The sequence below is a fragment of the Balaenoptera ricei genome, chromosome 1 (genome assembly GCF_028023285.1).
Source record: "Balaenoptera ricei isolate mBalRic1 chromosome 1, mBalRic1.hap2, whole genome shotgun sequence".
Lineage (NCBI taxonomy): Eukaryota > Metazoa > Chordata > Mammalia > Artiodactyla > Balaenopteridae > Balaenoptera > Balaenoptera ricei.
The window spans coordinates 16,281,873-16,308,270 of NC_082639.1; the positions used below are offsets into that span (position 1 = coordinate 16,281,873).

The window sequence follows — 26,398 nt, forward strand, 5'->3', positions numbered from 1 at the left end:
CCTTGCGTTAGATTATGCATTTTCTGTTGACTAATTCCGGATGCTTTTCATCGAGTGCTGCTTTCAGGTGGTCTAACTGGGAGCAGTACTTGTTGGAATTAATCGTTTGGTTTTCCAGAAGGAGGTCATAATAGAGAACTCCCTTCCAATCCCATCATATATACAACATCACCTTCTTACCGGCCTTTGGTGTGGTTGGTGGTGGTTCATTTCGCTTGCCCCACCAACTCTTCCATTCCTCGTTATTGTACAGTATCCACTTTTCATCACCGTCACAATTTGCTTTTTTTATTTTTTAAATTTATTTGTTTTATTTATTTATTTTTGGCTGCACTGGATCTTCGTTGCTGGGCGCGGGCTTTCTCTAGTTGCGGTGAGCAGGGGCTACTCTTCATTGCGGTGCGCGGGCTTCTCATTGCAGTGGCTTGTCTTGTTGCAGAGCACGGGCTCTCAGCACACAGGCTTCAACAGTTGTAGCACGCGGGCTCAGTAGTTGTGGCTCACGGGCTCCAGAGCGCAGGCTCGGGAGTTGTGGCGCACGGGCTTAGTTGATCCGCGGCACATGGGATCTTCTCGGACCAGGGATCGAACCTGTGTCCTCTGCATTGGCAGGCAGATTCTTAACTACTGCGCCACCAGGGAAGCCCCATAATTTTTTTAAAAACGGAACATTTTCCTTACGTTTAAGTAGAGAATCGCATGCGGAAATACAGTCAAGAAGGATTTTTTTGCTTAACTTATATGGAACCCAAACATCAAAGCTATTAACACAACCAAGCTAGTGCAAATGACTCTCAACACTTGATTTGGATATTTTGAGTATGTTGGCTATCTCCCATGTGGTATAACGTTGATTGTTCTCAACTAATGTCTCGATTTGATCGCTATCAACTTCAACTGGTCTACCTGACTACAGAGCATCGTCCAGCGAGAAATCTCCAGCACGAAACTTCGCAAACCACTTTTGACATATTTGATCAGTCACAGCACCTTCTCCATACACTGCACAAATCTTTTTTTGTATTTCAGTTGCATTTTTACCTTTCTTGAAATAATAAAACATAATATGCCAAAAATGTTGCTTTTTTTCTTCCATCTTCAATATTAAAATGGCTACACAAAAATTCACCAATTTTGATGTTTCTTTTCTTTTAATGCATGCTGATATGACAGCTGTTCACAACAGAATCTAAGAAAACAGTTTCGAATGAAGTTAAAGACCACTAAGCACTACTAGAGCCATCTTACGGAAAAAACAATGAAACTTTTGTCCAACCCAATATTTTAACCTAGTACGGCTGCTTTTGGGAATATTAGCCAAAGGAAATAACCCTATTTAAATAGAAAAAAAAAATACACATATATATGTATGAATATGTATTTTATATATGTATGTATCACAAAGTTATTTAAAATAGAAAATAAAGAAGAAGGGATTTTTAAACCAAACACTAGTTTGTAAATTAACTGATTATGTAAATTATGGTTCATCTCATTGACATGCTACTTACTTAAGCTGTTAACATAATGTTTATAAATGCTATGTAACAGCATGACAATTATTTACAATGCAATGTTGTATTAAAAAAGAAAACTGCCAAATTGTACAATCATTATGATTTACATTATGTTTAACAAAAACCAAACTCTATTATTAGGAGGAAAAAATAATATATGAAACATGATTATGACAACTCTAAATTTTAAGCCCATAGTTTACTTTTTTTCCAGGAATAAACTAATGATAAACATAGCAACATGGATAAATCTCAGAATAATTAACCTGAGTGAAAAAACAAAAAACAAAGTCTAGAAAATGCAAATGAATCCATAACGACAGAAAGCGGACCAGTGGTGGGGGAAGGTAGAAAGATGACAAAGGCATGAGGAAACTTTTGGGAGTGATGGGTATATTAATTTTCTTGATTGTGGTAGAGGTTTTTATTGCTATAAACTTATAATACAACTTACCAAATTATACACTTTAAATACTACATTTTAGATATATTTAAATCATAGGCACTACATATCCTATATATCAAATACACTCAATAAAGCTGTTCTTAAACATAAAGTATAAATAAACAAACAAATAACGAGTTCAACTGGTGTTTTACCATTGGGGGAAAAAAATGGATTGTTACTCTGTGCTGGATTATAGGGCAATTAAGTGGATTTACATCTGGCTGGACACCACTGTTTAAGGAGTGTCGATCAACCCAAGCTAAATTTTGTCTCTGTGCAGAGGTCTCCATTGACACGTTGGCCTACTTAATACGTATCAGCTGACTCTAATTACATGACACAGAGCTACAGGATGACAGAATCAAAACTTTATAACGTATAAGCTGACTAAAAAGGATTGTGAAATGTTATGACATTAAGGAGTAATTTATTCAAATTAAATAATTTATTGACAGGAATTTTTCGCAAGCAGTTAATAAGACAGCCCTTCCACTCCCCTAGAATATAGACTGCTGCTTCTTGTAGTAAAGTCACTATTCCAGAAAAAAAATTTATTAAGTTTATCTCTGTAATTATGTTAAAAATACTGGTTTAATAGTCATAAAATCTAATTTCTCTAAATAAGATATACAGTTATCCCTAGGTATCTGAGAGGGACTGGTTCCTAGACCCACTCCCCCCACAGATACCAAAATCTGAGGATGCTCAAGTCTCTTATATAAAATGGCTTAGTGTTCCCATATAATCTACACACATCCTCTCCTATACTTTAAATCATCTCTAGATTACACTAATACCTAAAACAGTGTAAATGCTATGTAGATAGCTGCCAGCAAACAGCAAATTCAAGTTTTGCTTTTTGGAACTTTCTGAAATCGTTTTTTTCAAATATTTCAATCCACGGTTGGTTGAATCCGAGGATGAGGAACCCCTGGATATAAAGGGCTGACTATATAAGCCAAAAATATACAACATGGTAAAATTTCACATTTTGTTCTTCAGAAGCATGCCAATAAGACAGTTATTAATGAATATACTTCAGATTAGCTCATGCCTCTTTAGTTTTGCCATTTCCTCTCTACCATAGTATATACTGCTCTTACTAGCATTTAAAAAATACTGGCTTTATTCTTTTTTTGTTCATATGACGAATCACCCTAATTATGGTTAATGAAGAATAATGACAAAAGTATCCCTCTCATCCCTGATAAATACTCCAAGGAGAAACTTAGATAAACCAGACTATAATAAATAAATAATAAGCATGCTAAAATGTAAAATGAAGGCATTATAAAAGCTGAGCCCTACTTCTGATACCTCTTTGATTAGCAGCAGAGAACTTATGTAAAATGGTTGACATAAGGGCATACAGCCTCCATATCAGACATTAAAAAGTAAAATCTTTGTATAATTTTTAAAGACTATCCAGGTGTCTTTTTGCCTTTCAAGGAATTTAACCAACTCAATTAAAGTGACATAAGGGCACCATATGAGGAGCCAGGAGGAGGTGAATTGAAGGTTAGCCTTTATTTTATGACGTTAAATGTCATAAATGATGCTAATGGACCTAGACACTAGAGAATAATGACCAATACATAACCTTGGGGCTGAGAAAAAGGGAGACTAAGCACCTGGTCAACTACCCTCTTACTCATTGTTAATGGGCACAACAGCATTGTAAAAGTGGGGAAGAGACTTAAATTACTAAGAATGGAAATAAGTGATCAAAAAGTAGAGACATCATATTTTAAGGTAACTTTTTACTGTCTAAAACCCCTGGTCCTTCCAGAATAGGTATCACATATAACTGACACACCCAATTTTTAAATTAACTGAAGGACCACAAATACGGCAGTAGCTTTTAATAGTAAAAGTCAAATTTGATCTAACTCAAAAATAAATTCAAAACCTTAGATGCAAAACAATTCACATAAACTGTGTAGCAGGCACTGTGTTACTCACAGGATTTTGATTATCTCCTCTCTAAAGTACTAAGTTTACGAAGTCACATGTCGTCATTTAATGAGGAATCTTAATAACATGCCTACACTTTAACTCAGGAATTGCATTTCTAGAAAGTTACTCTATAAAATAATCCAAAATACAGAAAAGGGTTAAAATTCAGTAGGTTATTCACGACAGGAAACAACCTAATGCTTAACTCCTCACAAAAATAATGTTCACACATATAAATTTTTCTCAACAAAGACCCTGTTCCTCACCCAGTGTTCCTTCCTATAAATATACCATGTTCATCCACTCAGTTGCTCAAGCGACGATCCATGACATCTTCCTTTACTCTTCTTTCTCTCACATCCCACATCCAAGCTATCATCATATCCTATTGACTCCACTTTCAAAATATATAGCAAACCCCATCTCCTCTCTTTGACTGTTACCAGCTTACAGCAAGCCACCATCATTTGCCTATATTACTACAATAACCTCCTACTGGTCTTGCTTCCACCTCACAACAACAACCACCTACCCTCATCAGTCTACCCTCTATACAGTAGGTACAGTCACCTTAAAAAAAAAATCAGATCTTCTGTTCTTAAATTTCCAATGGCTTTCCATCACATCTAGATTAAAATCCAAAATCTTTACCATGGTCTATAGTGCCCTATATAATCTGATGCTCCAGATTCTATCTCTGGGCCTCTGCACTGCTCTTTCTTCTACCAGAAGTGCTCTTTCCCTAAAATCTACAATCTCACTCCCTTACTTCTTAAGTTTCTACTTAAATGCCATTTTTTCAGATGAAACTTCCCTGGGAGCCCCAGCTAAAGTAGGATGTCCAGTCATTCCTTACCCCTTTATCTTGCCTCGTTTTCATCAAGGCATTTATTACCACCTAATAGCATATTGCACACATATTTTTTTAATTTAACTATCTTTCTATCTCACAAAAAAGTAAGCTCCATGAGGAATGCAGGTTTAGTTTGCTCACTACTATATTCCCAGCATCTAGAACAGTGTCTGACACACATTAAAAGCTTAAGAAATAATCTGTCAAATGTTGAGTGAATGCTAAATTCTTATAACAAAACAGCATACAACAATTTATTATTTCAGACATGTTTCAAGTAGCATAGGAAAAGCTAACATTACAACATACAGTGAAAAATGAGAATAAAATATCTTATACAGAGCCTACAACACAGAAAAAGAGACAAAGGAACCATACCAAAAAAATGGTTATAGGAGATGCCTATAGAAATCAGTCAAGATTACTAGAAATTTTCATCTTCTTCTTTTTCCTATCCTAATTTTGAAAATAATTTAATATTGAAGGTATACTTTCATAATTAGCAAAAATTATATGTTAAGAGTTATGCCTGATAAAATTCTACAGCCTTTAAGCTCAGTACTTTTTTTTTTGGCCATGCCACGCAGCATGCGGGATCTTAGTTCCCTAACCAGGGATCGAACCCGTGTCCCTGCAGTGGAAGCACAGAGTCTTATCCACTGGACTGCCAGGGAAGTCCCCAACCTCAGTACTTTAAACAAACAAACAACTCTGGCCTGGAGGAAGTTTGTGCCAGAAAAAAATTAAAGGTTATTTTTTTTAATGTAAATTGAAGGTTCCCAGTTAGTACAGTGAGCAGATAGTTTATCATCCAAACTGGGGCCATTTTAAGAGTTACAGAGGGTTCAAAAAGTAATTAACAGGTGTTTAGTTGATCTACAATAGGTGTAAACTGAGACTTGTTTTAGGCAAACCAAGAAAAATAATTACCTTACCCATTACCTGCATGATAAACTTCTATCTCTTTAGGACAACCTTAAAACCTGCAAAACTCACTTATCTCATCTCTACTTTGGCTACAAAACCTAGCACACATGCCACACTTCTGACTACTGACCATTCCATTAACCATGCCTCTAATTTTTCACTTCCTAGAAGGCCTCTTCTTCCCTTTTCTGCTTAGAAGTCTTATACCTTCCAGCTTAGTGTCACTTCCTCAATGAAGCAACTTCTCCCTTTCCCATATAATAGCATGTTCATATCTCTAATCAAAGGTTCTCAACCAGAGCCTTATGAATGGCCTGATGGACATCTGTGAAGTTCTGAAATTATATGTAAACACTTGGCATATGCTCTTTTTTGAGGAGAAAGCACTGAGACTATTTTCAGATTCTACAAGTAATTTATAACCCAAAAGGATAAGAATTATTGCTTTATCATACCACTTGGATTACAGTTATTTATTTACTCATCTCTCTCACTATACTGTGAGTTTCTTTAAAGCACCCTATCTCCAAGGATGAATGGTATGATGAAATGAAACATTAAAAGATATGCCCAGGGCTTCCTTGGTGGCGCAGTGGTTGAGAATCCGCCTGCCAATGCAGGGGACATGGATTCGAGCCCTGGTCCGGGAAGATGCCACATGCCGCGGGGCAACTAAGCCTGTGCGCCACAACTACTGAGCCTGTGCTCTAGAGCCCATGAGCCACAACTACTGAGCCCACACGCTGCATCTACTGAAGCCTGCGTGCTCTAGAGCCTGTGCTCCGCAACGAGAGGCCACCGCAATGAGAGGCCTGCGCACCGCAACCAAGAGTAGCCCCCACTCACTGCAACTAGGGAAAGCCCGCATGCAGCAACGGAGACCCAACACAGCCAAAAATAATAAATAAATAAAACTAAATAAATTTTTTTTAAAAAGACATGTCCAGGGACTTCCCTGGTGGCACAGTGGATAAGACTCTGAGCTCCCAATGCAGGGGGCACGGGTTCAATCCCTGGTCAGGGAACTAGATCCCACATGCATGCTGCAACTGAGAGTTCTCATGCCACAACTAAGGACACCTGGAGCTGCAACTAAGGAGCCCGCAAGCCACAACTAAGGAGTCCACCTGCTGCAACTAAGACCCCACACAACCAAATAAATAAATATAAAAAAATTTTAGGGCTTCCCTGGTGGTTCAGTGGTTAAGAATCCTCCTGCCGGGCTTCCCTGGTGGCGCAGTGGTTGAGAATCTGCCTGCCAATGCAGGGGACACGGGTTCGAGCCCTGGTCTGGGAAGATCCCACATGCCGCGGAGCAACTGGGCCCGTGAACCACAACTACTGAGCCTGCGCGTCTGGAGCCTGTGCCCCACAACGAGAGGCCGCGATAGTGAGAGGCCCGCGCACCGCGATGAAGAGTGGCCCCCGCTCACCGCAACTGGAGAAAGCCCTTGCACAGAAACGAAGACCCAACACAGCCATAAATAAATTTATTAAAAAAAAAAAAAAGAATCCTCCTGCCAATGCAGGGAACACAGGTTCAATCCCTGGTCTGTAAAGACTCCACATGCTGTGCAGCAACTAAGCCCATGCACCACAACTACTGAGCCTGTGCTCTAGAGCCACAACTACTAAGCCCGTGTGCCACAACTACTGAAGCCTGCACACCTAGAGCCCGTGCTCCACAACAAGAGAAGCCACCACAATGAGAAGCCCGCACACCACAACAAAGAGTAGCCCCCGCTCACCGCAACTAGAGAAAGCCCACGCACAGCAACAAAGACCCAATGCAGCCAAAAATAAATAAATAAAATAAATGAATTTTTTAAAAAAGAAAGAGAAAATAAGGGGAGAGATCCCCCCTCCCTCAAAAAAAATTTTTTTTAATTTAAAAAATAAAAAATAAAGATATGTCCAGGAATTCCTTGGCAGTCCAGTGGTTAGGACTCTGTGCTTTCACTGCCGAGGGCCTGGGTTCAATCCCTGACTGGGGGACTAAGATCTCGCAAGCTACATGGCACAGCCAAAAAAAAAAGACATGTCCAACTCCTCGATTCTCCCCTAAATTCCCTTAGGCTCACTACAATACCCCTGTAATCTGCTTCTAATTTTATTATCTTCATCCTCTAACTTTTAAATTTCCCTTCATTTATGAATTTGAATCTATCATTTAACATAAATATTTAAATTTACTCCAATTAACCACTGTTCTCTTTCCTAAACTTTCTGCATTTTTATATGTAATCAAAGAAGGAAAAAAGTAAAAAAAAAAATTTAAGTTAAAAGTGTAAAATTTATTAAAATTTAAGAAAAAATATCCAAAAGAAAATTAAAACTCAGTGTCCTAGAAGACTCACAATATTTATGGAAGGAGGAAAAGGGAGGAAAAAGAACACAGGTGTACAAGTCAATCTACCTTAACAGAATGTTTCTTTCATGTCTACTTCTTAAATTAAGATGACAGGGGAAAAGACCTATTCACCTTATTATATTATATACATCTAATTCTGTTCGAGATTTTATTGAACTTTTCTGTCAAAAGCCTATTATGTACCAATCTAACAAACACTGCCTATAATATCAAAGGTTCATGTGCAAAAAACACACACAATCTGACAAACAACCCTGAGGTACTCACCGTGCTGTACACTGCCGAGACAGTAGGAGTGAAGATTCGATCCTCGAGAGGCTGCTGCACAGGTCCTCTAGGAATTCTAGAAGAGCGAGTTAAGGATAAGAGAACTCAAAAATGAACTGCTTTAGCAGTAAGAGCAAATTACGACCACAAAATTCTGTCAATGACCCAAGCTTTGTCATCTAGTTAGTGGAGTTATACACTTATTTCTCCAGAGAAACTAGAAAACAAAGTATTTCCAATTTCCTAATGTGACTAGATCAGTCTCTCCAAAAGTGATTCCCATGATAAACATTCCATGGAAACTCAAAACAAATAAAAATCATACAACAAGCCTCCTAACTTTAGGCCCATGATGAGAATCTACCACCTTTACTTTCTAGAGAAAAAGACTAAGGAAGTATAAGCAGGATATTCAGAAACATAAGACTAATTCATCAACGTGGAAATTGCTGACAAAGACCTAGTCTGTTCTGCGAATACAACTGTTTCCTTGTTTTTCTTTTTTAGCTGCTATTTTCCCAATATCTACCCACCAACTCCTCATTTTTATAAAAGAGGCTCTCCACTGTAATTTAGTTTAAAATATTTCAACATGTCAGGATATTCTTCAAAAGACAAAAGACTATCATTTTATTCAGCTTCAAAACTGAAAGACGTAAGCTCTTCTACCTGGTAAGGTGATATTTTACCTCTTTAAGAATGACAACCAAGAGACTTGGCACAGAAGATTAACAGCAATTATCTCTGGATGACAGGATTACATAACTGCCTTTTCTACCATAAATATAAATTATTTGTATAATTTAAATGTATTTTAAAAGAAAGACTATAAATATAATAAACCCAAAATAAGACAGAATTCTTTCTTCAACCTAACAAATATTTAATAGTTCTCACATCATGTTCCTTTCTAATTTAATGAAACGGTAAGGAAGAAGAAGTGACAGCTGCAAATAATAATTTTATATGAATGACCACAAGTTGCAGAGGTCTAAAAGAATCTTTAGAAGTAAAACTCTTTATATGCAAGTAGCAAAAGTTTACTGAGGTGGGAGAGGGAAAACCAAACCAAACCAAACCAAAAAACCCAATGCTTTAGTCATTCAAAATTAGTAACACTGTACCAGTCTCTAGTTAGTTCTTCAAACTAGCAGCCTCAGACAACAGTTCCATGCGTTGCCATCATCCCCTACACACAAAGAACTGATTTAAAATGCTGCACTGAGAAATACAAAGCTAAAACATTTCATAAAGGAACTGCTTCATCCAAAGAAACTATATATATGTTTGCAATGTAGAAAACATAAGCCTAACAAGTTTCAGGACAAAAGTCCTTTATATTAGTTTGTCAATTCTTTCAGAATGAAGATTACCCCTAGCCGAAATAAAACTTTCTTTGAATTACGGTTCTGCATTGTGGTCACACGAATGGTAGAAAATATGAGACTGTTCTTTCTTCTACAAAGCCAACTGCTAGTAGTTTTTCGAGCTAGGGCCAACTGTCACTATGTGGGAATAAGTTCTCAAATGAGTCATCGGTAGTGGGCCCCAAGAGCTGAGCCATACCATTTAACCTTACTAGGAAAGGTTAAGGCTCCTGCTTTCTATTAGTAACTTTACTGGCTAACAATATTACTGTTAACTACAAGACTTCTAAAGAGACAATCATATATTTGGCCAATATTCAATGTAACAAACATTCTTTTTCCTTGGTCACATAAAGAATATTGACTTCATTTATTCCCCTCTCTGAAAACTACCAACAGAATATTGTGGATTAATACATTGTTTCTTAAAAGACCATTTGGATAAAAATATTTAAGACAAAAACATAGTTCTATAAAAAGAAAACTGAAAACAGAAGTCAGGAGATCTGAATCTAGAGCATGCGGCAAGCCTAACCAACCATGTTGTCCTCAATGAACCATTTTACAGTATCTCCTATAAACTTAGTCTCAGCAAGATGAAGTAACTTGCCCAAGTTAACAAGGCTAACTAAGCTAAGTGGCCAGGTCAGGTTTCTTCTGTATTCTAAAGACAGCGCTCTTCCTATTACATCAACCCGCCCATGCGCAGAATACTTTATAGCATAGTAAAAAAGCATTATCACAACCTGGTCAAAATATGGTTGCCCCTATCTTCCGGACAGAATTAAATTAGTAGTTCATCTCATAAAAGAGTCAATGGAGTGTCACTCTATAACTTCTAGAAAGTCCCAAATTCTTGGCCCAGGCTGAATCATCTGCCCAATGGCAAATGAACACACTACTGCAGACTGGGCACGTAATGCATGAAACCCAGGGAACTTATTTTATGGAGCAATTTTCTCCTTAATTCGTAGTGGTGATGGTTGCACATCTTCATAAATATGGTTTTAAAAAACCCCACTGAATTGTACACTTTAAAATTGTGAATTTTATGGTATGTGAATTATATCTCAATTTTTTTTAATGGTATTTTAGTAATTTGCAACTAGGCTGTTTAGCACCCCCTCCTTCCACTAAAAAAGCCTAGATAAATCAGTATGAGATAAGCACTGCTAGGCATTTTCTCCAGAAACAGGTGAATTTCAAAGAAATGGCACGCATGTAAAGCTCTTACACTACATACTTCCTAATTCTGCCTGTCATTAAGCTTATTACCAGCTCTCACCAAGCTCTGTATCTCCAGCATAAATCACTGGATGCTTACCTCCCTTTCAGCTCAACATAACAAGCAAACAGCTTCTCATAATACCACTTAAAATTCTAATTCAAACAATGAGCAGCGTAATATGCATGTGCAGTGCTCCAGACGACACTGTTTTTATTTTTTAAATCTCATGACTGAAATACAGTAGCACACCCACTTGACACTCCCGTAGTTCAAATTGCTATGATTTATATTATGTCATTAAGAAATACAAGCATAATCGTTAGCAAGATTGGACAGCTGCTATGTAATAACCGAATTAATAAGACTCTTAAGTATTGGGTTGGCCATAAAGTTTGTTTGCGTTTTTCCATAACATCTTATGGAAAAAACCCAAACGAACTTTATGGCCAACCCAAAATAGAACTATAAATGCAAAAAAAATCTAATTCCCCACCTTCTTTCTAATAAAAAATTAACAGAAGACAAACTTCAGAAACAAATAAAATTTGAGGGTTAAAGAGTAGTAAAACACAGTAGACTCTGATTATTATAGTACTCACTACATACTCTCCACTAAATGTCAATTAGGCAGATATTCATCAGAGAAATCCAAGGATCTATGAGGAGATTACATAATGATCTGAACATTTCCTACTTACACCATGAAGGAAAGAGGAGACCTATAATTTTTTGAGCACAGATGTTTACTGACATTTCAAGGATGATGAACTCCCACCAGGATGAAACTTCTTAATCTATGGCAGTCATATCTGACCCTGGGTTTGACATATAGTCAGTACCTCCTCAAAAGGTAATTTTGACAAATTAGAAAACAAGTAGTGAAAACAAGTAGTGAGGGACTTCCCTGGTGGTCCAGTGGTTAAGAATCCGCCTTCCAATGCAGGGGACATGGGTTCGATCCCTGGTCGGGGAACAAAGATCCCATATGTCACAGGGCAACTAAGCCGGTGCGCCACAACTAGTGAGCCCGGGCACTCTGGAGCCCACACACCACAACTAGAGAAGCCCACGTGCCGCAACTAGAGAAGCCCACATGCTGCAAAGAAGAGCCTGTGTGCCACAACGAAGACCCAGCGCAGCCAAAAATTTAAATTAAAAAAAAAAAAAAATTAACCCTTTCCTACACTCGGAAAAGCTTCGTAAAAGATAAGGGCTAGAGATGTACTACCAGAGACTGTACATAAGTAAGAGAAGCAAATTCCAGAATGGAGCCTTCAGTGGATAACAGTAAAGCATCCTCAGCTAATTTCTACTTACCTAAATGGCACCAAAGACAGAGCCCATCCTCAAACTCAAGTATGAAACTATACTGGTAAGATTAATGCATGTTATTATGAAAGATGAAACAGACAGGAATGAATTAGAGTTTGAAGCTGTCAAATGTAGGCACCAAGCATGTAAGATGTCCCAAAAAGCAGAACATCCGGAATGACCCGACCTAGCAACTACAGAAATCTCAGGGGTCACAACTTTAGTAATTCTGTATGGACAAAAGCAAAACAGAAACTGTATTCTCAAACCTAAACACTATGACATATCTACTTCTACTTTAACCTTGGAATCTATAACAGAATGTGTTTAAAAAATTATTTTTTTTCATTGCTGCTTATCTTTTGCCACTAAAACTGCACAGAAATAAAACTAGCCAATTTTAATATTTGTTTCAATTCAATTTCATGTTGAGCTGTTAATTCAGGTCCAAAATCCTTTACTGGAATTCAGAATTTTTCCACTGTTAGAAAGTTAATAAGGCAGCACTCCTTAATCAAATACATTAGTATCTCTACTGTAAAATATATGAATATTGAAATTTCTGTATTTCTGTCCAGAGTTTTTGCCAATTTCAGAAAACAATTCGTTTCCCCAAGCTCTTTTGATTTTAGAATTGCAAGCCTGTACCTTCTTTCCCATTGTGTTTTAGCTCTAAAAGTCTCTGGAAATCACCATTTGAATGTTAACAGCTAGGAATCATTATATTGCTTTCTTTTCTTTTTTTTTTTTTTTTTAAACAAATCCAGAAACGTTAGTCTCCAAGTGCTTAGCCAGAAATGCCTTTGTTCTGACTCTGGTTTTCTAACGCAGAACACAACTCACCACATATTACAAATTGATTTCCTGACAGCCGCATTTAAATTTACCCAGAAACATACTCTGCTTAGGTTTTGTGTGTTTTTTTTTTAAAGACCAATATTGCCAAAGAAAATGGCTGCTGACCATGCTGTTAATACTTCGTAATTCTATTTTTAGTTTTTGAGGAACCTCCATACTGCTTATCATAGTGGCTGCACCAAACAACAGTGTAGGAGGGTTCCAAAAAGTAATGAATTACTGATACAACAACATGAGTGAATCTCAAATGCTAATTAAGTTAAGTGAAAGAAGCTAGACTCAAAATGGCTATGAGTCCATTTATATAACACTCCGGGCAAAGGCAAAACTATAGGGGCTAGGGCCTGGGGGAGAGTTTATCTTAGAAGAGACAGCACTATGATCCAGCAATCACACTCTTGGGCATATATACAGACAAAACTATAATTCAAAAAAATACATGCACCCCTATGTTCACAGCAGCACTGTTTCCAACAGCCAAAACATGGAAGCAACCTAAATGTCCACTGACAGATGAATGGATAAAGAAGATGTGGTATATATATATACAATGGAATACTACTCAGCCATAAAAAAGAACGAAATAATGCCATTTGCAGCAACATGCATGTAACTAGAGATTATCATACTAAGTGAAATAAGTCAGAAAGAGAAAGACAAATACCATATGATATCACTTCATGTGGAATCTAAAATATGACACACATGAACTTATCTACGAAATGGAAAATGACTCACAGATATAGAGAACAGACTTGTGGTTGCCAAGGGTGGGGGTGGGGGATGGACTGGGAGTTTGGGATTAGCAGATGCAAACTATTACATATAGAATTCAACTATTATATATAGAATTATATATAGAATATCTACTATATAGGACAGGGAACCATATTCAAAATCCTATAATAAACCATAATGGAAAAGAATATGAAGAAGAATATGTATGTATAACTGAATCACTTTGTTGTACAGCAGAAACTAACACAACATTGTAAATCAACTATACTTCAATAAAATTTTTAAAAAAGAGAGATGGCACTGAAGGACTGTAATTAGGTGATGGAACTTTTCCATATCTTCAGTATGGTGGGGCTGCAAAACTCTGCATTTATCAGAATTCATAAAACTATATATCTAAAATAAGTGAGTTCTGAGTTTCTCCAAAGGTTAAGCAATAAAGTCACTAAATGACTCAGTAATACTCACTCCTAGGTATATATCCAAGAGAAATAAAAACATGTGCACACAAAACTAATAAATGAATGTTCATATCGGCATTATTTGCAATAGCCAAAAAGTAGAAACAATGTTTTCACCAACTGATGAATGGATAAACAAAATGAAGTATATCCACACAATGAATTTTATTTGGCAATAAAAAGAAATGGAAGTCCTGATACATGCTACAACATGGATGAACCTTGAAAACACAATGCTAAGTGAAAAAAGCCAGTCACAAAAGACCACATTTTGCATAATTCCACTTATATGAAATGTCCAGAACAGGCAAATCCACAGACAAAAAGTATAAAAGAAAAAGACTAGTGGATGCTTAGGCCTGAGGGGATGGGTGGAAATGAAGGAAGGAGGGATGACTGCTAAAGGATATGGGTTTCTTTTTGAAGTAATCTAAAATTAGGTTCTAAACCTATGGTGATAGTTACGTTAGTCTGTAAATATACTAAAACCCAATAAACTATACATTTTAAATGGGTGAATTTTATGTTATGTGAATTATATCTCAATAAAGCTGTTATCAAAAAAGTGAATAACGCCGTAGGTAATTTTTAAACAAATTTTTTAAATAATAATACTAAAACTTCATGGTGGGGCAAGCACTTTCTCTACTACTCTATCCCCAGACACTAGAATATTGTTAAAAAGAGTCATAAACTCAAAATGCTTCATCATCATGATCTAGTCCAATAGACTTATTTTTTAAGATAAGTGATTTTTTATTTATTTTTATTTTTTTTGGCCACGCCACACAGCTTATGGGATCTTAGTTCCCCGACCAGGGATTGAACCCAGACCCTGACAGTGAAAGCACCGAGTCCTAACCACTGGACCGCCAGGGAATTCCCGTAGTCCACTAGACTTAAAAGAAGTATGGCTCATCCTAAGAATCTACATAGCAAACAAAGAGAAGTTTTACGCAACAGTAATAGTAAAACAGGTGCCCCACAGGAAAATGCGTAGCTGGATTTATGCAGTGAACTGAATTTCTTTCAATGGCAGAAAGAAATACAGGATCTTATACTCTCCTGAAACTCTGCCTAATGAGCTTGCAACATGGAAACTTGCCCAGCCAGCCTCTTGACACTACTCCCGACAAACTTTTCTCTTCAGTAATATCTGGAAAAGATCCTTCTCTATCCACAGCCAGTAAACCCAAGCCAAAGCACACTTACACTAAACCAGTGGATCAATACTGCTTGTCAATATACCAAAGGGGAGATTAATTATAGTATCTAGAAATGAGTCAAAGTATTTCTGTACACTAGAAAAACGGTAACAAAGAAAATCACATTTAACAGAAGAAATAACTTCACAAAATAAAGAATTGTGGTTAATTCATCAACAATGAAAACCACACCAAATTATACTTGGAAGGTCCACATTGCTCTAGTCAACCTAACAACAAATGCAGGGATTCCATATACCTAGTACACTCTACTCCACAGGAAAACTCTTCAAATATCTGAGTACTGTTAATATTAATAAATCTTTTAGTCTTTATTAAGTCTTTATTATTTAGTCTTTATCTTTTAGGTGAAATACTCACTTCCTTTTGACCACTCGTGGAGAGGCAGATGTGGTATAATCCTATCAGAGCAAAGTGGAAGGGAGACAATTTTCTTATTATCAATGCAAACAAAGATTGTGTGAGCTTTCTTTACCTCTGCTTATTAATACATTCATGTTGTCTGTAATAAACTATTGTCCATGTGTGTTTTCTTTCCATCTAAAATTGTCACAAAGTCATGTCTGACTCATTCTGGGCATAACTGTAAGTAATCAATCATTTGAAAGTAAACAGAATACATTTGCACCTATTTAATTTCATCATGCAGATTCTGATTCATTTCATTTTGAAATCTAATCTTACACTCAATTTTTTCATCTAAATTTCCCAGTAGTTTTTACAAGGATAAGAATTTCATCTTAATTTAAATCACTGGGGTAAAAAATACTAAACAGGTCAGAATTACAGAAAGAGCACTGTGATACTCCAGAAACCCCTTCTTCTTGGCCAGAGGAAATGGAGGAAAGAGTCTTTGTGGGCCAAAGAGTATTAGGGGAATTCCAAAGAAGAAAAGTAGAGGAGGAGGATCCCTATTTCTTTGTATGAATCTACATAAGTCAAGGCTCACCCTCAAAGTTGTACATAAATGGGACAGATCCAAAGCAGCATATTAAAAGCTCTGAAAATAAACGAAGATTAGAACCACCCCCCACAGAGAGACAAAACTTGAGCCCTGAGCCTAATCAAGTTGATTGTCTCCTTAAAAAAAGTTTTTTTAATCACAATTCTCCAAGGATTATAACAGGACCCAGAATCTATAAAACATAAAATTTTGGGACTTCCCTGGTGGTCCAGTGGTTAAACCTTCACCTTCCAATGCAGGGGGTGAGGGTTCAATCCCTGGTCAGGGAGCTAAGATCCCACATGCCTTGGGGCCAAAAAAAACCCATAAAACAGAAGCAATATCATAACAAATTCAATAAAGACTTTAAAAATAGTCCACATCAAAAAAAAACTTAAAAAAAAAAAAAACATAAAATTTTAAATGTCCAGGATACAATCTGAAATTACTCAGCATACAAATATAGTAAAATGTAACCAATTCTCAAGAACTAGCAGTCAAATCTAACAAGGTTGATTGCTTAAAAAATATTCTCCAAAGGATTCAGAATTTATAAAGCTTAACATTTACAGTGTCTAGGACACAATCCAAAATTACCTGACATACAAAGAACCAAGAAAATGTAACCAATTCTCAGGAGAAAAGACAATGAACACATGCCAACCTTGAAAAGACTCAGATATTAGAATTATCAGGCATAGAACATAAAGCAACTATTATAACTATGCTCCAAGAGGTAAAGGTAAACACATTTGAAGTGAATGGAAAGACAGAAATCCTCAACAGACTGATACAAACTATAAAAAAGAACCAAGTGGAAATTTTGGAACTGAATGATACAACATCTTTAAAAAATTCACTGGGTGGTATCAGTAACAAAATGGAGATGACAGAGGAAAGAGTCAGTGAATCAGAAAACAGATCAATGAAAATAAAGAAAGAAAAACAATTACTAAAAATAACAAGGAGATAAGGAGGCAAAGGTGGAAAACTACATAATATGGAAGTTTGCAATGGTAAATTATAAGTTGTTAATGTAACCCGTGGGTCAGCAAACTTTTTCTCAAGAGGCTAGATAGTAAATACTTGTGCATTCATGGTATTTGTATGAGCCTACGAGCCATATGGTCTCTGTCACAATTGCTCGCCTACACTGCTGTAATGCAAAAGAAGCTACAGATAACACGTAAAATGAATGCACATGGCATGTTCCAATAAAACTCATTTACAAAAATAGGCAGCTGGCTAGTGGGCCATAGGTTGCCTACCCTTAATTTAACCTAATAAAAGAGCTTTCCCCAGTACTTTGTACAACACTACCCACTTAAGATTATAAATGCTCAGTTATACAATATCTGGTAACACAAACCTTATGTTTCCAAACAGTAATTAAATTCATCCATGATGTAGATGGAAGAAGAGTTATAGTACTATGTCAATAGACTGATACTAGTGAGATTCTTGAAATTATCATTAATAAAACAATGGTATTATCTGAAAAAATTAGTGTACATATGGCTTAAATTCAGACTAGTTTTTAATAACTAAAACAAATTCTGATATGCCAATAATCACATATAAATGTTAATTCAGTAACAATGACAGTGAATCCTTAAGTAATTTTACTCCACAATCTCAAGTAGTAGTAGTAGTAGTAGTAATAGTAGTAGTAGTAGTAGTAGTAGTAATAAAAATAAAAAAAGAAATAAATGTCAGGAGAAAAAATAATTTTAACATATCCACCCATATTAAAAGAAACAGGAAGACATACTTCGTTTCAATTCTCTTTCCTATTAAACCACCTTCAATAATACTAAAAATTAATATTAAAGTCAACTATCTTGTACTGTGCTTTTCATTCTGACAAATTTACTGTTCTAAAGAAAAAAATATTTGCGTGTATTTCTTAAAAATCTATATTTATAAAAACACACTGATCTCCCTATAGTATACTGACTCACTAATGCTCCCTAATGTTTTTTATTTTGTTTTGTTTTGCTTTTTGGCCGCGCCTCACAGCCTGCAGGATCTTAGTTCCCCGACCAGGGATCGAACCCCTGCCCCCTGCAGAGGAATTGAGGAATCTTAACCACTGGACTCCCAGGGAAGTCCCTCCCTATTGTTCTGAGACAAACATTGTTGTGGTTTATTTGATTTAATGTACTATAACAACATTCTGAAATACAGCAGTCCAGTACCCCAGTCCCTATGGCTAGCTACACTCTGCTCCTACGTTGCCTTCTATTCACCATCCCTGTCCCCTTCTAAACTCTGTCTGACTACTATCAGTTACCCAGTCCCCTACACCAAATATTCACTATTTAAATAGCAAGGAGGCAGCCAAAAAGGAATGTTAAATCCTCCCTGCTCCCTAACTATTGCTCAACTTTTGAAAATCCTGTTTTAAGAGGACTGTAGAAAGTTATAAAGAATTCTCAAGAGAATAGAGAATGTGATTCATTTCACCTAGAGCAGGATGAGTGAATGGTGACTATAAGAATTGGCTAACAGTAGTGAAAGAGTGAAAAAGAAGAGGAAAGAAGAATGAAGAAATAAGATCCATCTCTCCTTTTTTTAAGTGACCAAAATCCTACTTTCCTGCCTAAAAGCATACTCACCACAGAACTTCCTAATGCTTTGTACTCTAGAGGCTCTGGATTGGAGTCAGACTATCTTGGGTTCCATTCCTAGCTTTAGCCTTTAGCACACTGTGTAGTCATAGTTAATCTCTAAACAGCAGCTTCCTCAATTGTAAAATGGTAACATAAAACATTCATAAATTGCTCTGATGATTAACTAAGTCACTAGACTAAATACTTTCTGCACAATGCCTGACGGGTATTTGCCATTCAATCCCTGTTAATTCCCTCTTCTAGCCCCCAAATTAGAATACGCTACAACCATGGTCTGGAAAGTGGCATTAAAAGGACAAATGCAAGAAGTCGGCTTTTAAGCAGCTAGTCACCTCATTCATTCATTTTCAACAAATATTTTATGAGTAGCTACAAAGTAGTGAATAAAATAAGCAAAGTCACCAAACTCATGGTGCTTACATTCTATTGGGGGCAGACAGACAAAAAGTCAGTAAACAAGCCAGATAATTAAAATGGTGAAAATGGCATGAAAATAAAAAGAATGATATAAGAAGTGAGTAATAGTACTCTGGATAAGATAGAAGAGATAACTTCTAAATTGGGATCTGAAGGGTGCGAATTATCCATTCTACAAAAAGCAAGGGAAAGAGCATTCTAGGAAGGGGGCATCAAATGCAAAGGCCAGAAGTAGAAAAGGGCTGTGTTCAAAGATCATGAAACTAGAGGGGGGTAGGGGAGGCATGGACTGGGAGTTCGGGATTAGCAGATGCAAACTATTATATATAAAGAATGGATAAACAACAAAGTCCTACTGTATAGCACAGGATATATTCAATATCCTATACTAAACCATAATGGAAAAGATTACAAAAAAGAATATACATACACATATTCATGTATAACTGAATCACTGCTGTACAGCAGAAATTAACACAACATTGTAAATCAACTATACTTCAATAAAATAAATTTTTTTAAAAAAAGGATCATGAGACTAGAGTGAAGGGAGTATGTAGGGAGTAGTCATCACAGAGTTCAGAAACTCAAGCAGGAGCTACGTCATCTGAAGCTGTGTAGGCCCTGGTAAACAATATGAAATCTAAGATCAACAGCAACAACAGCAGAACTTAAATGGAGGAGGGGCATAACATTAATAGTATTTTTTAAAGACCATTCTGAATGTTTCTGAAAAAATGAATTGGAGAAGGGTAGGGAAGGAAATAAGGAGACTAGTTAGGAGACTGTAGTAGCTGTCTAGGTCAGAGATAATTGTGGCCTGGAAGAGAGTAGGACAGTAGAAATAAATGGAGAAAAGGCCAAGTTTAAATAGTAAAAGCAACAGGGTTTGCTACTGCCTAAGAGTAGAGGGGTGAAGGAAAAGAATAATCAAAGAAAGGCTTACAGATGTTTTACCTTGAGCAGCTAGGTAGACAGCAATATTACTTAGCAAAACTGGGAAGGAACAGGTTGAAGTAGGGGTGAGAAGGAAATCAAGAGGTCTGAAATGCCAGTTGGAAATCCAAGAGGAGATGTAAATACACAAATTGGATAAATGAATATTTAGGTCTGGCTAAAAATCTGATCTAAAAATACAAGAACCTGAAAGTCATCAACATAAAAATAGTATTTAAACCCAAGAGAAATAAAGAAGCAAAGTACCACAGCCCTGAGAGTGAGACAAAGGAGGCATCAGCAAAGGACCCTGCCCAGGTAGGAGGAAGATCAACAGATGCAGTAGTACTGGGGTACCGAAGGACCACATCATTATTCAGGGAAGTGAAGTGAATATTGCATCCATAACATTCTCTTTATACTCTAACTGCTGACACACCAGAACAAGAGTAACCAACTTGCCAGCCTTCCAGGAAGCCTTGAGAATCCAGTTTTAGACCACATGGGCTGCTACACGCTAGCCAACACGTTGCTAAAATCTCATCATTAAAAAAATAAAGTATGAATAAATGGAAACTATCCTAGAATTGAACTAATACATTCAAGGCATTTAACAGTATCTGGGATACAGTAAACCTCAACAAACATTAGCTATCATGGTGGTTATTTTAAAAACTCTCTAATTTTTAAAATGGCTTAGTGTTTACAGACACAAACCTTGTTGACTAAAAGATAATCTGAGTTCTCAGGCTCCAAGGCAGAGCACTCCACAAGATAGATATACTCTTAAATGGTTTGTCAAATGTGTAAAGTTTTATTAATGAAACAAGTGATACCATTAGTGTAAGCATTATTACAGCTATACATACAAGTTCTAAGAATTTTTTTAAGGAGGGGACTGATCAGTATTTTCCTACTGCAGAAGAAGGGGAACTGGATAAAAACAGAGTTAGGCTCAATTTTATTCAGATATATGCAGCTACAGTAAGTTATCTGCATTTCTCAAACTTAGGTCTTAAGTGTCAAGGTTCACTTTGACCCCTGAAGTAGACAGATATGTAGAAAAAAGGTTAACAGCTTCCTCAATACCTAGATTACCTTGTGGGAAATGATCTTATCTCCTCAGTTTCCTCATCTATACTCTGTGGGAATGATGGGAAGATTTAACAAAACAAGGCTTGTGATGTGCTTGGCACATAATAGGCAATATCTAATTATTTCAAATAGTTCTTCCATAAAGATTATTATTTTCCTTTCTCTGAGTATTCAGAAGACATGGCATTTAAGATAGCTCTCCCAGATTCCCACCAATCGCTAACAGCACCAAGAACTTCCTACTTCATTCTTTAGAGCTTAGAAAAGCTAGAATGAAAGATGTGGTGAAGAAAAGGACTTTGGGAGCATCTGACAGATACCATGACATATGAAAAAAGAAGCTAAAAATTATGCAATCTGTTCCATACCTGACAAAATTCTGAAAGATACTGATTGAGTTATGCTACTTTGGATAGTGAACTTTTACACAGACATTTATTCAGCTCTTCAAAGAATTTCTCTCCTCTCTGAAACTTGTTAATTCTGACTTAACTGTTCTCCCCAAGGTGAGCAGCTTATTAGATAAACTTAACGGTTCTCAGCTCAAGGTAGTTTATATGGAATAGTGTCAGAAAGAGGAAACTGCTTTTCTTATTTACGTCTGAACAACCCGTGTCATTAGCCCAAATAAATTCACCCAACTGTCACATGCCAGAAGTCACATTACTGAAAATACTTGTTCCCACCATGCCAGCTATCAAAGAGACTTATGGGGGAAATCAATACCCTTTTACTAGCAAAACTTACCTTCAAAGTCTACCGCTCACTTGAAATTTTTTGAGCAATTTTCTAATTTTCTCCTTAAAAACATGATCTCACAAACATCAACGGCAATACAAAACACCAACCACCACCACTCAAAAAATAAATAATTCTCCTTTTTCTGTAGTCATCATTTTTAATAATGTCAAAGTACACTGGAAACATTTTTCATCACTCCATCTACTTGCAAATACATAGCCAACAAGAGCTGCAAAGCATTCTGCAACTCTGTCTCACCCTACTCAGAGCCACCCAAGAGAGCAGGTCCCCTAGCGATACCTAATGAACAAATAAAGACGACAAGTCAACTTTCAATCACAAAGCCAAAAAATGGATTATAAATAATACCAACAAGAAGAATACAAACTTTTACATCATTATAACTTACTTTCAATATTCAATAAAAATGTCCTGACAAAGGGACTTCCCTGGTGGTCCAGTGGTTAAGATGCAGCACTTCCACTGCAGAGGGCATGGGTTCAATCCCTGGTCTGGGAACTAAAATCCCTCATGCTACACAGCACAGCCAAAAAAAAAAAAAAAAAAGTCCTGACAGAGAAAAAAATCTTACAAACTTTCACAACTCTAAACATAATTTCTTAGGATCTCAGACCCATATGAAGTCACTGTTATTTTACGTGGTGACTGTGAGGTATGGCAATAACTACAGGCAATGTTTTCCTGTCTCATTCTAGACACGCCTGATTCCACTTAAGAAAGATGGAATGTTTCTTTCTTAAGAAACATTTAAGAAAGATGTTTTCTTTCTTGAAACAGCAGCATTTCTTTTCAACCTAAAATTCTGAAAGGAAAGCATGTTATAATGAAAACTATCAAACAGAAAGTTTTTCAGAAGGTTTCACATGCTTATGTAGAATGGACATAGCCAAGATGACTTTCTTCCATAAATTCCGGCCCAAAGTAATTACTATGTATCCAGTGTCACATGTTTAAATTTAACAGTCTTCCAAAAAATTGTTTTAAAAACAATCACATTCTTCAAAGATGGCAGGCTTATAAAGTTATTTTTTTTTGGGGGGGGGCTGAGTTGGGTCTTCGTTGCTGCATGTGGGCTTTCTCTAGTTGTGGCGAGCGGGGGCTACTCTTCATTGTGGTACACGGGCTTCTCATTGCGGTGGCTTCTCTTGTTGCAGAGCATGGGCTCTAGGCGCGCGGGCTTCAGTAGTTGTGGCATGTGTGCTCTAGAGCACAGGCTCAGTAGTTGTGGCGCACAGGCTGAGTTGCTCCACGGCATGTGGAATCTTCCCGGACCAGGGCTTGAACCCGTGTCCCCTGCATTGGCAGGTGGATTCTTAACCACTGCACCACCAGGGAAGTCCCTGATTTTTTTATTTTTATAGTGATTTGATATTTTATTTTAAAATAAATTTGACTGGTAAAATCAGAAAGATACAAATATTCGGAAAACTGAAAAAGAACAAAAAGAACAATGGAGAGAATGATTTGAAATACAATACGAAACATATCAATAACCTTCTGCTCTTATCTTTCTAATGGCAATGTTCCCAAATCAAATGAGTTCCTTTGTTATGACATGCATTTGATAAGTATTAAGTAAACCTAAATCCAAGAAGAGTATCCAAATACTGTGTGCTAGAATTTAACAGATTAACTTTTCTTTATCCACAAGTAGCAAACCTTAGCATAAGAGATCAAAGGATACTTAATAAAAAGTAACTTCTAGTGGTTCTAGTAAATTTTGGTTTTCAAACACGGATAGGTATACAGAAATTCTAACCTTGCATAATGCTTCAAATCAAACAATGCCACTTTATGAATATTTAATTCTCAGAAGCTGCTAATATTCTGTCCCACTGCTCCATATCTCTCTCAGTATCCCCACCATTTACATCAAGGTTCCAGACCAATACAATTCCAAGCCAAGCTTAAGTAGAGTCAGCCTCCTGCTAAGCTTGATGACTGAATCAATTAAGGATTCTACATATTTTCTAGCTCTGCTAATTAAATGTAAACAGAAATCTTATGAAAACAGCAATCTAGATGCTCAGAATTTACTGTCTGTAACTATTTAACTAACAATGTTACATATGGTTTCTCCATCTATTAAAGAAAACAATAAAGTTGCATATAATTCTAAATACATGATAGGCCTCAAAAAATGTTAATTATATAAAGGTAAAAGTTGAAATTCCGCTTGTCCTAGCTTACATAACTCAGAAACCATAAAATCAGAGGTAAAATCTATAACCTGGCTCACCATTAAAATTTATTCCTGTTATATTTTTTAAGGACTAGGAACAATTTCTTCTATTGCTTAGTTGCTAGAAATATTTAATAAATTTGATGGCTTCACAAATTTTAAATGTTTGTAAAGCTTTATTACATGATTGCATACACACAAAACATCTCTGAAAGAACACATAAGAAACTGACCACAGTGGCTGCCTCTGAGAAAGACAACTAGGGCACTGAGGGTGGGAAGGAGATTTTATTTTCACTGTATATCGCCTTTTGTCCTGTTCGAATTTTTTATCATTTGCAAATATTGTTTTTTAACACACAATTTAAAAACAGGTAAGTTAAAAGATGCTTACCACAGGCTTGATGAACGTAAAAGTTAACAGAAACATTATAGTTTTCACTTTTATAAATAGGTATAAAGTGTCTACTCTGAGAACTGTAAATATGCTTTGCCCCAAATATAACATTCCATCATAATAGTTATTACTCAACTTAACCGGAAGGAGGAAGAAGTGGACTCAAGATAGTAATACTGGGGCTTCCCTGGTGGCGCAGCAGTTAAGAATCCCCCTACCAATTCAGGGGACACAGGTTTGGTCCCTGATCCGGGAAGATCCCACATGCTGTGGAGCAACTAAGCCCGTGTGCCACACCTACTAAGCCTGCACTCTAGAGCCCACAAGCCACAACTACTGAGCCCGCATGCTACAACTACTGATGCCCGCGTGCCTAGAGCCAGTACTCCACAACAAGAGAAGCCACCACAATGAGAAGCCCACGCACCACAACCAAGAGTAGCCCCCGCTCGCCGCAACTACAGAAAGCCTGCGTGTAGCAACGAAGACCCAACGCAACCAGAAAATAAATAAAATAAATAAATTTTTAAAAAAGATAGTAAGACTATGCAAAAGTGACAAATCACTTTTTAATTCAAATTTAAGTAACTCCTATCTATATAACATAAAAAGAAACATTCCTTTTAGAACTGATGCCATGGAAATCAGTAGTTGCGAAGTTTCTTATCATATATAAATAAAATACGATAGGTGTGAGTATGTATTTATATAGAGTCTCGTCACACCTGCATTTAACTTACACAAAAGTAACCACGCCACACGGAAGGTAGAGGGGAAGAGAGATGCAGGGAAATGTGAACAGTGCTGACTCTTGCCATTCCACTCAAGGAGCAGATGCTCCAGAGTCAGCGTGAGACTTGAGATCTAAACCAACTAGTTTCCTTGGTTCTCAAAGTCCTAAGTGTTACTCTAATGTTGAGTAGGTATTGTTATATAATCTGGACTCTATTTAACAGTGAATTATCCTGTGCTTAAAAAGGGAAGAAATACAACCTGGAAGAAAATTTTACTGTGCTGAACTTATTGAGACACAGTATGGTGATATCTCACGTGATTCCTTTAAAACAGATTTTTAAAAGTCATTTGACTATGCAGCCACCACCATCCCACCACCACTGGTAAACCACTATGTACAAAACATCCCAATCGCTCTCTCCTATTACTCAGTTTGCAACTGTTACAGCAACATATCAATTATATTCTTATTAGTAATCTCTGCAGAGATGCACATAATTATTCTATCCCAAAGTCAATCTGTTACATATCAATAAATTCTACTGCATTAAGCATTTTTTATTCAAGAAAAAAATTCTACTGGCTAAAATGGGTCGGGGAATTCCCTGGTGGTCCAGTGTTTAGGACTCTGCGCTTTCACTGCCGTGGCCCCAGGTTCAATTCCTGGTTGGGGAACTAAGATCTCGCAAGCCGTGTGGCATGGCCCAAGAAAAAAAAAGTAAAATGGGTCGATCTATACTACCTCTACTTCAATGCAGCAGCAGCAGTCC

At 36.8% G+C, this 26,398-nt stretch overlaps 1 protein-coding gene across 3 annotated transcripts in view; it reads right to left on the reverse strand.

The window, feature by feature from the left end:
- EIF4G3 (eukaryotic translation initiation factor 4 gamma 3) overlaps window positions 1–26,398 on the reverse strand; it is a 399,095-nt gene that overhangs the window by 298,741 nt on the left and 73,956 nt on the right. For all 3 annotated transcript variants that reach the window (XM_059915394.1, XM_059915429.1, XM_059915351.1), the window contains exon 3: window positions 8,340–8,415. The gene's annotated coding sequence lies outside the window, so the exon portion shown is untranslated. The remainder of the gene's footprint in view (window positions 1–8,339; window positions 8,416–26,398) is intronic.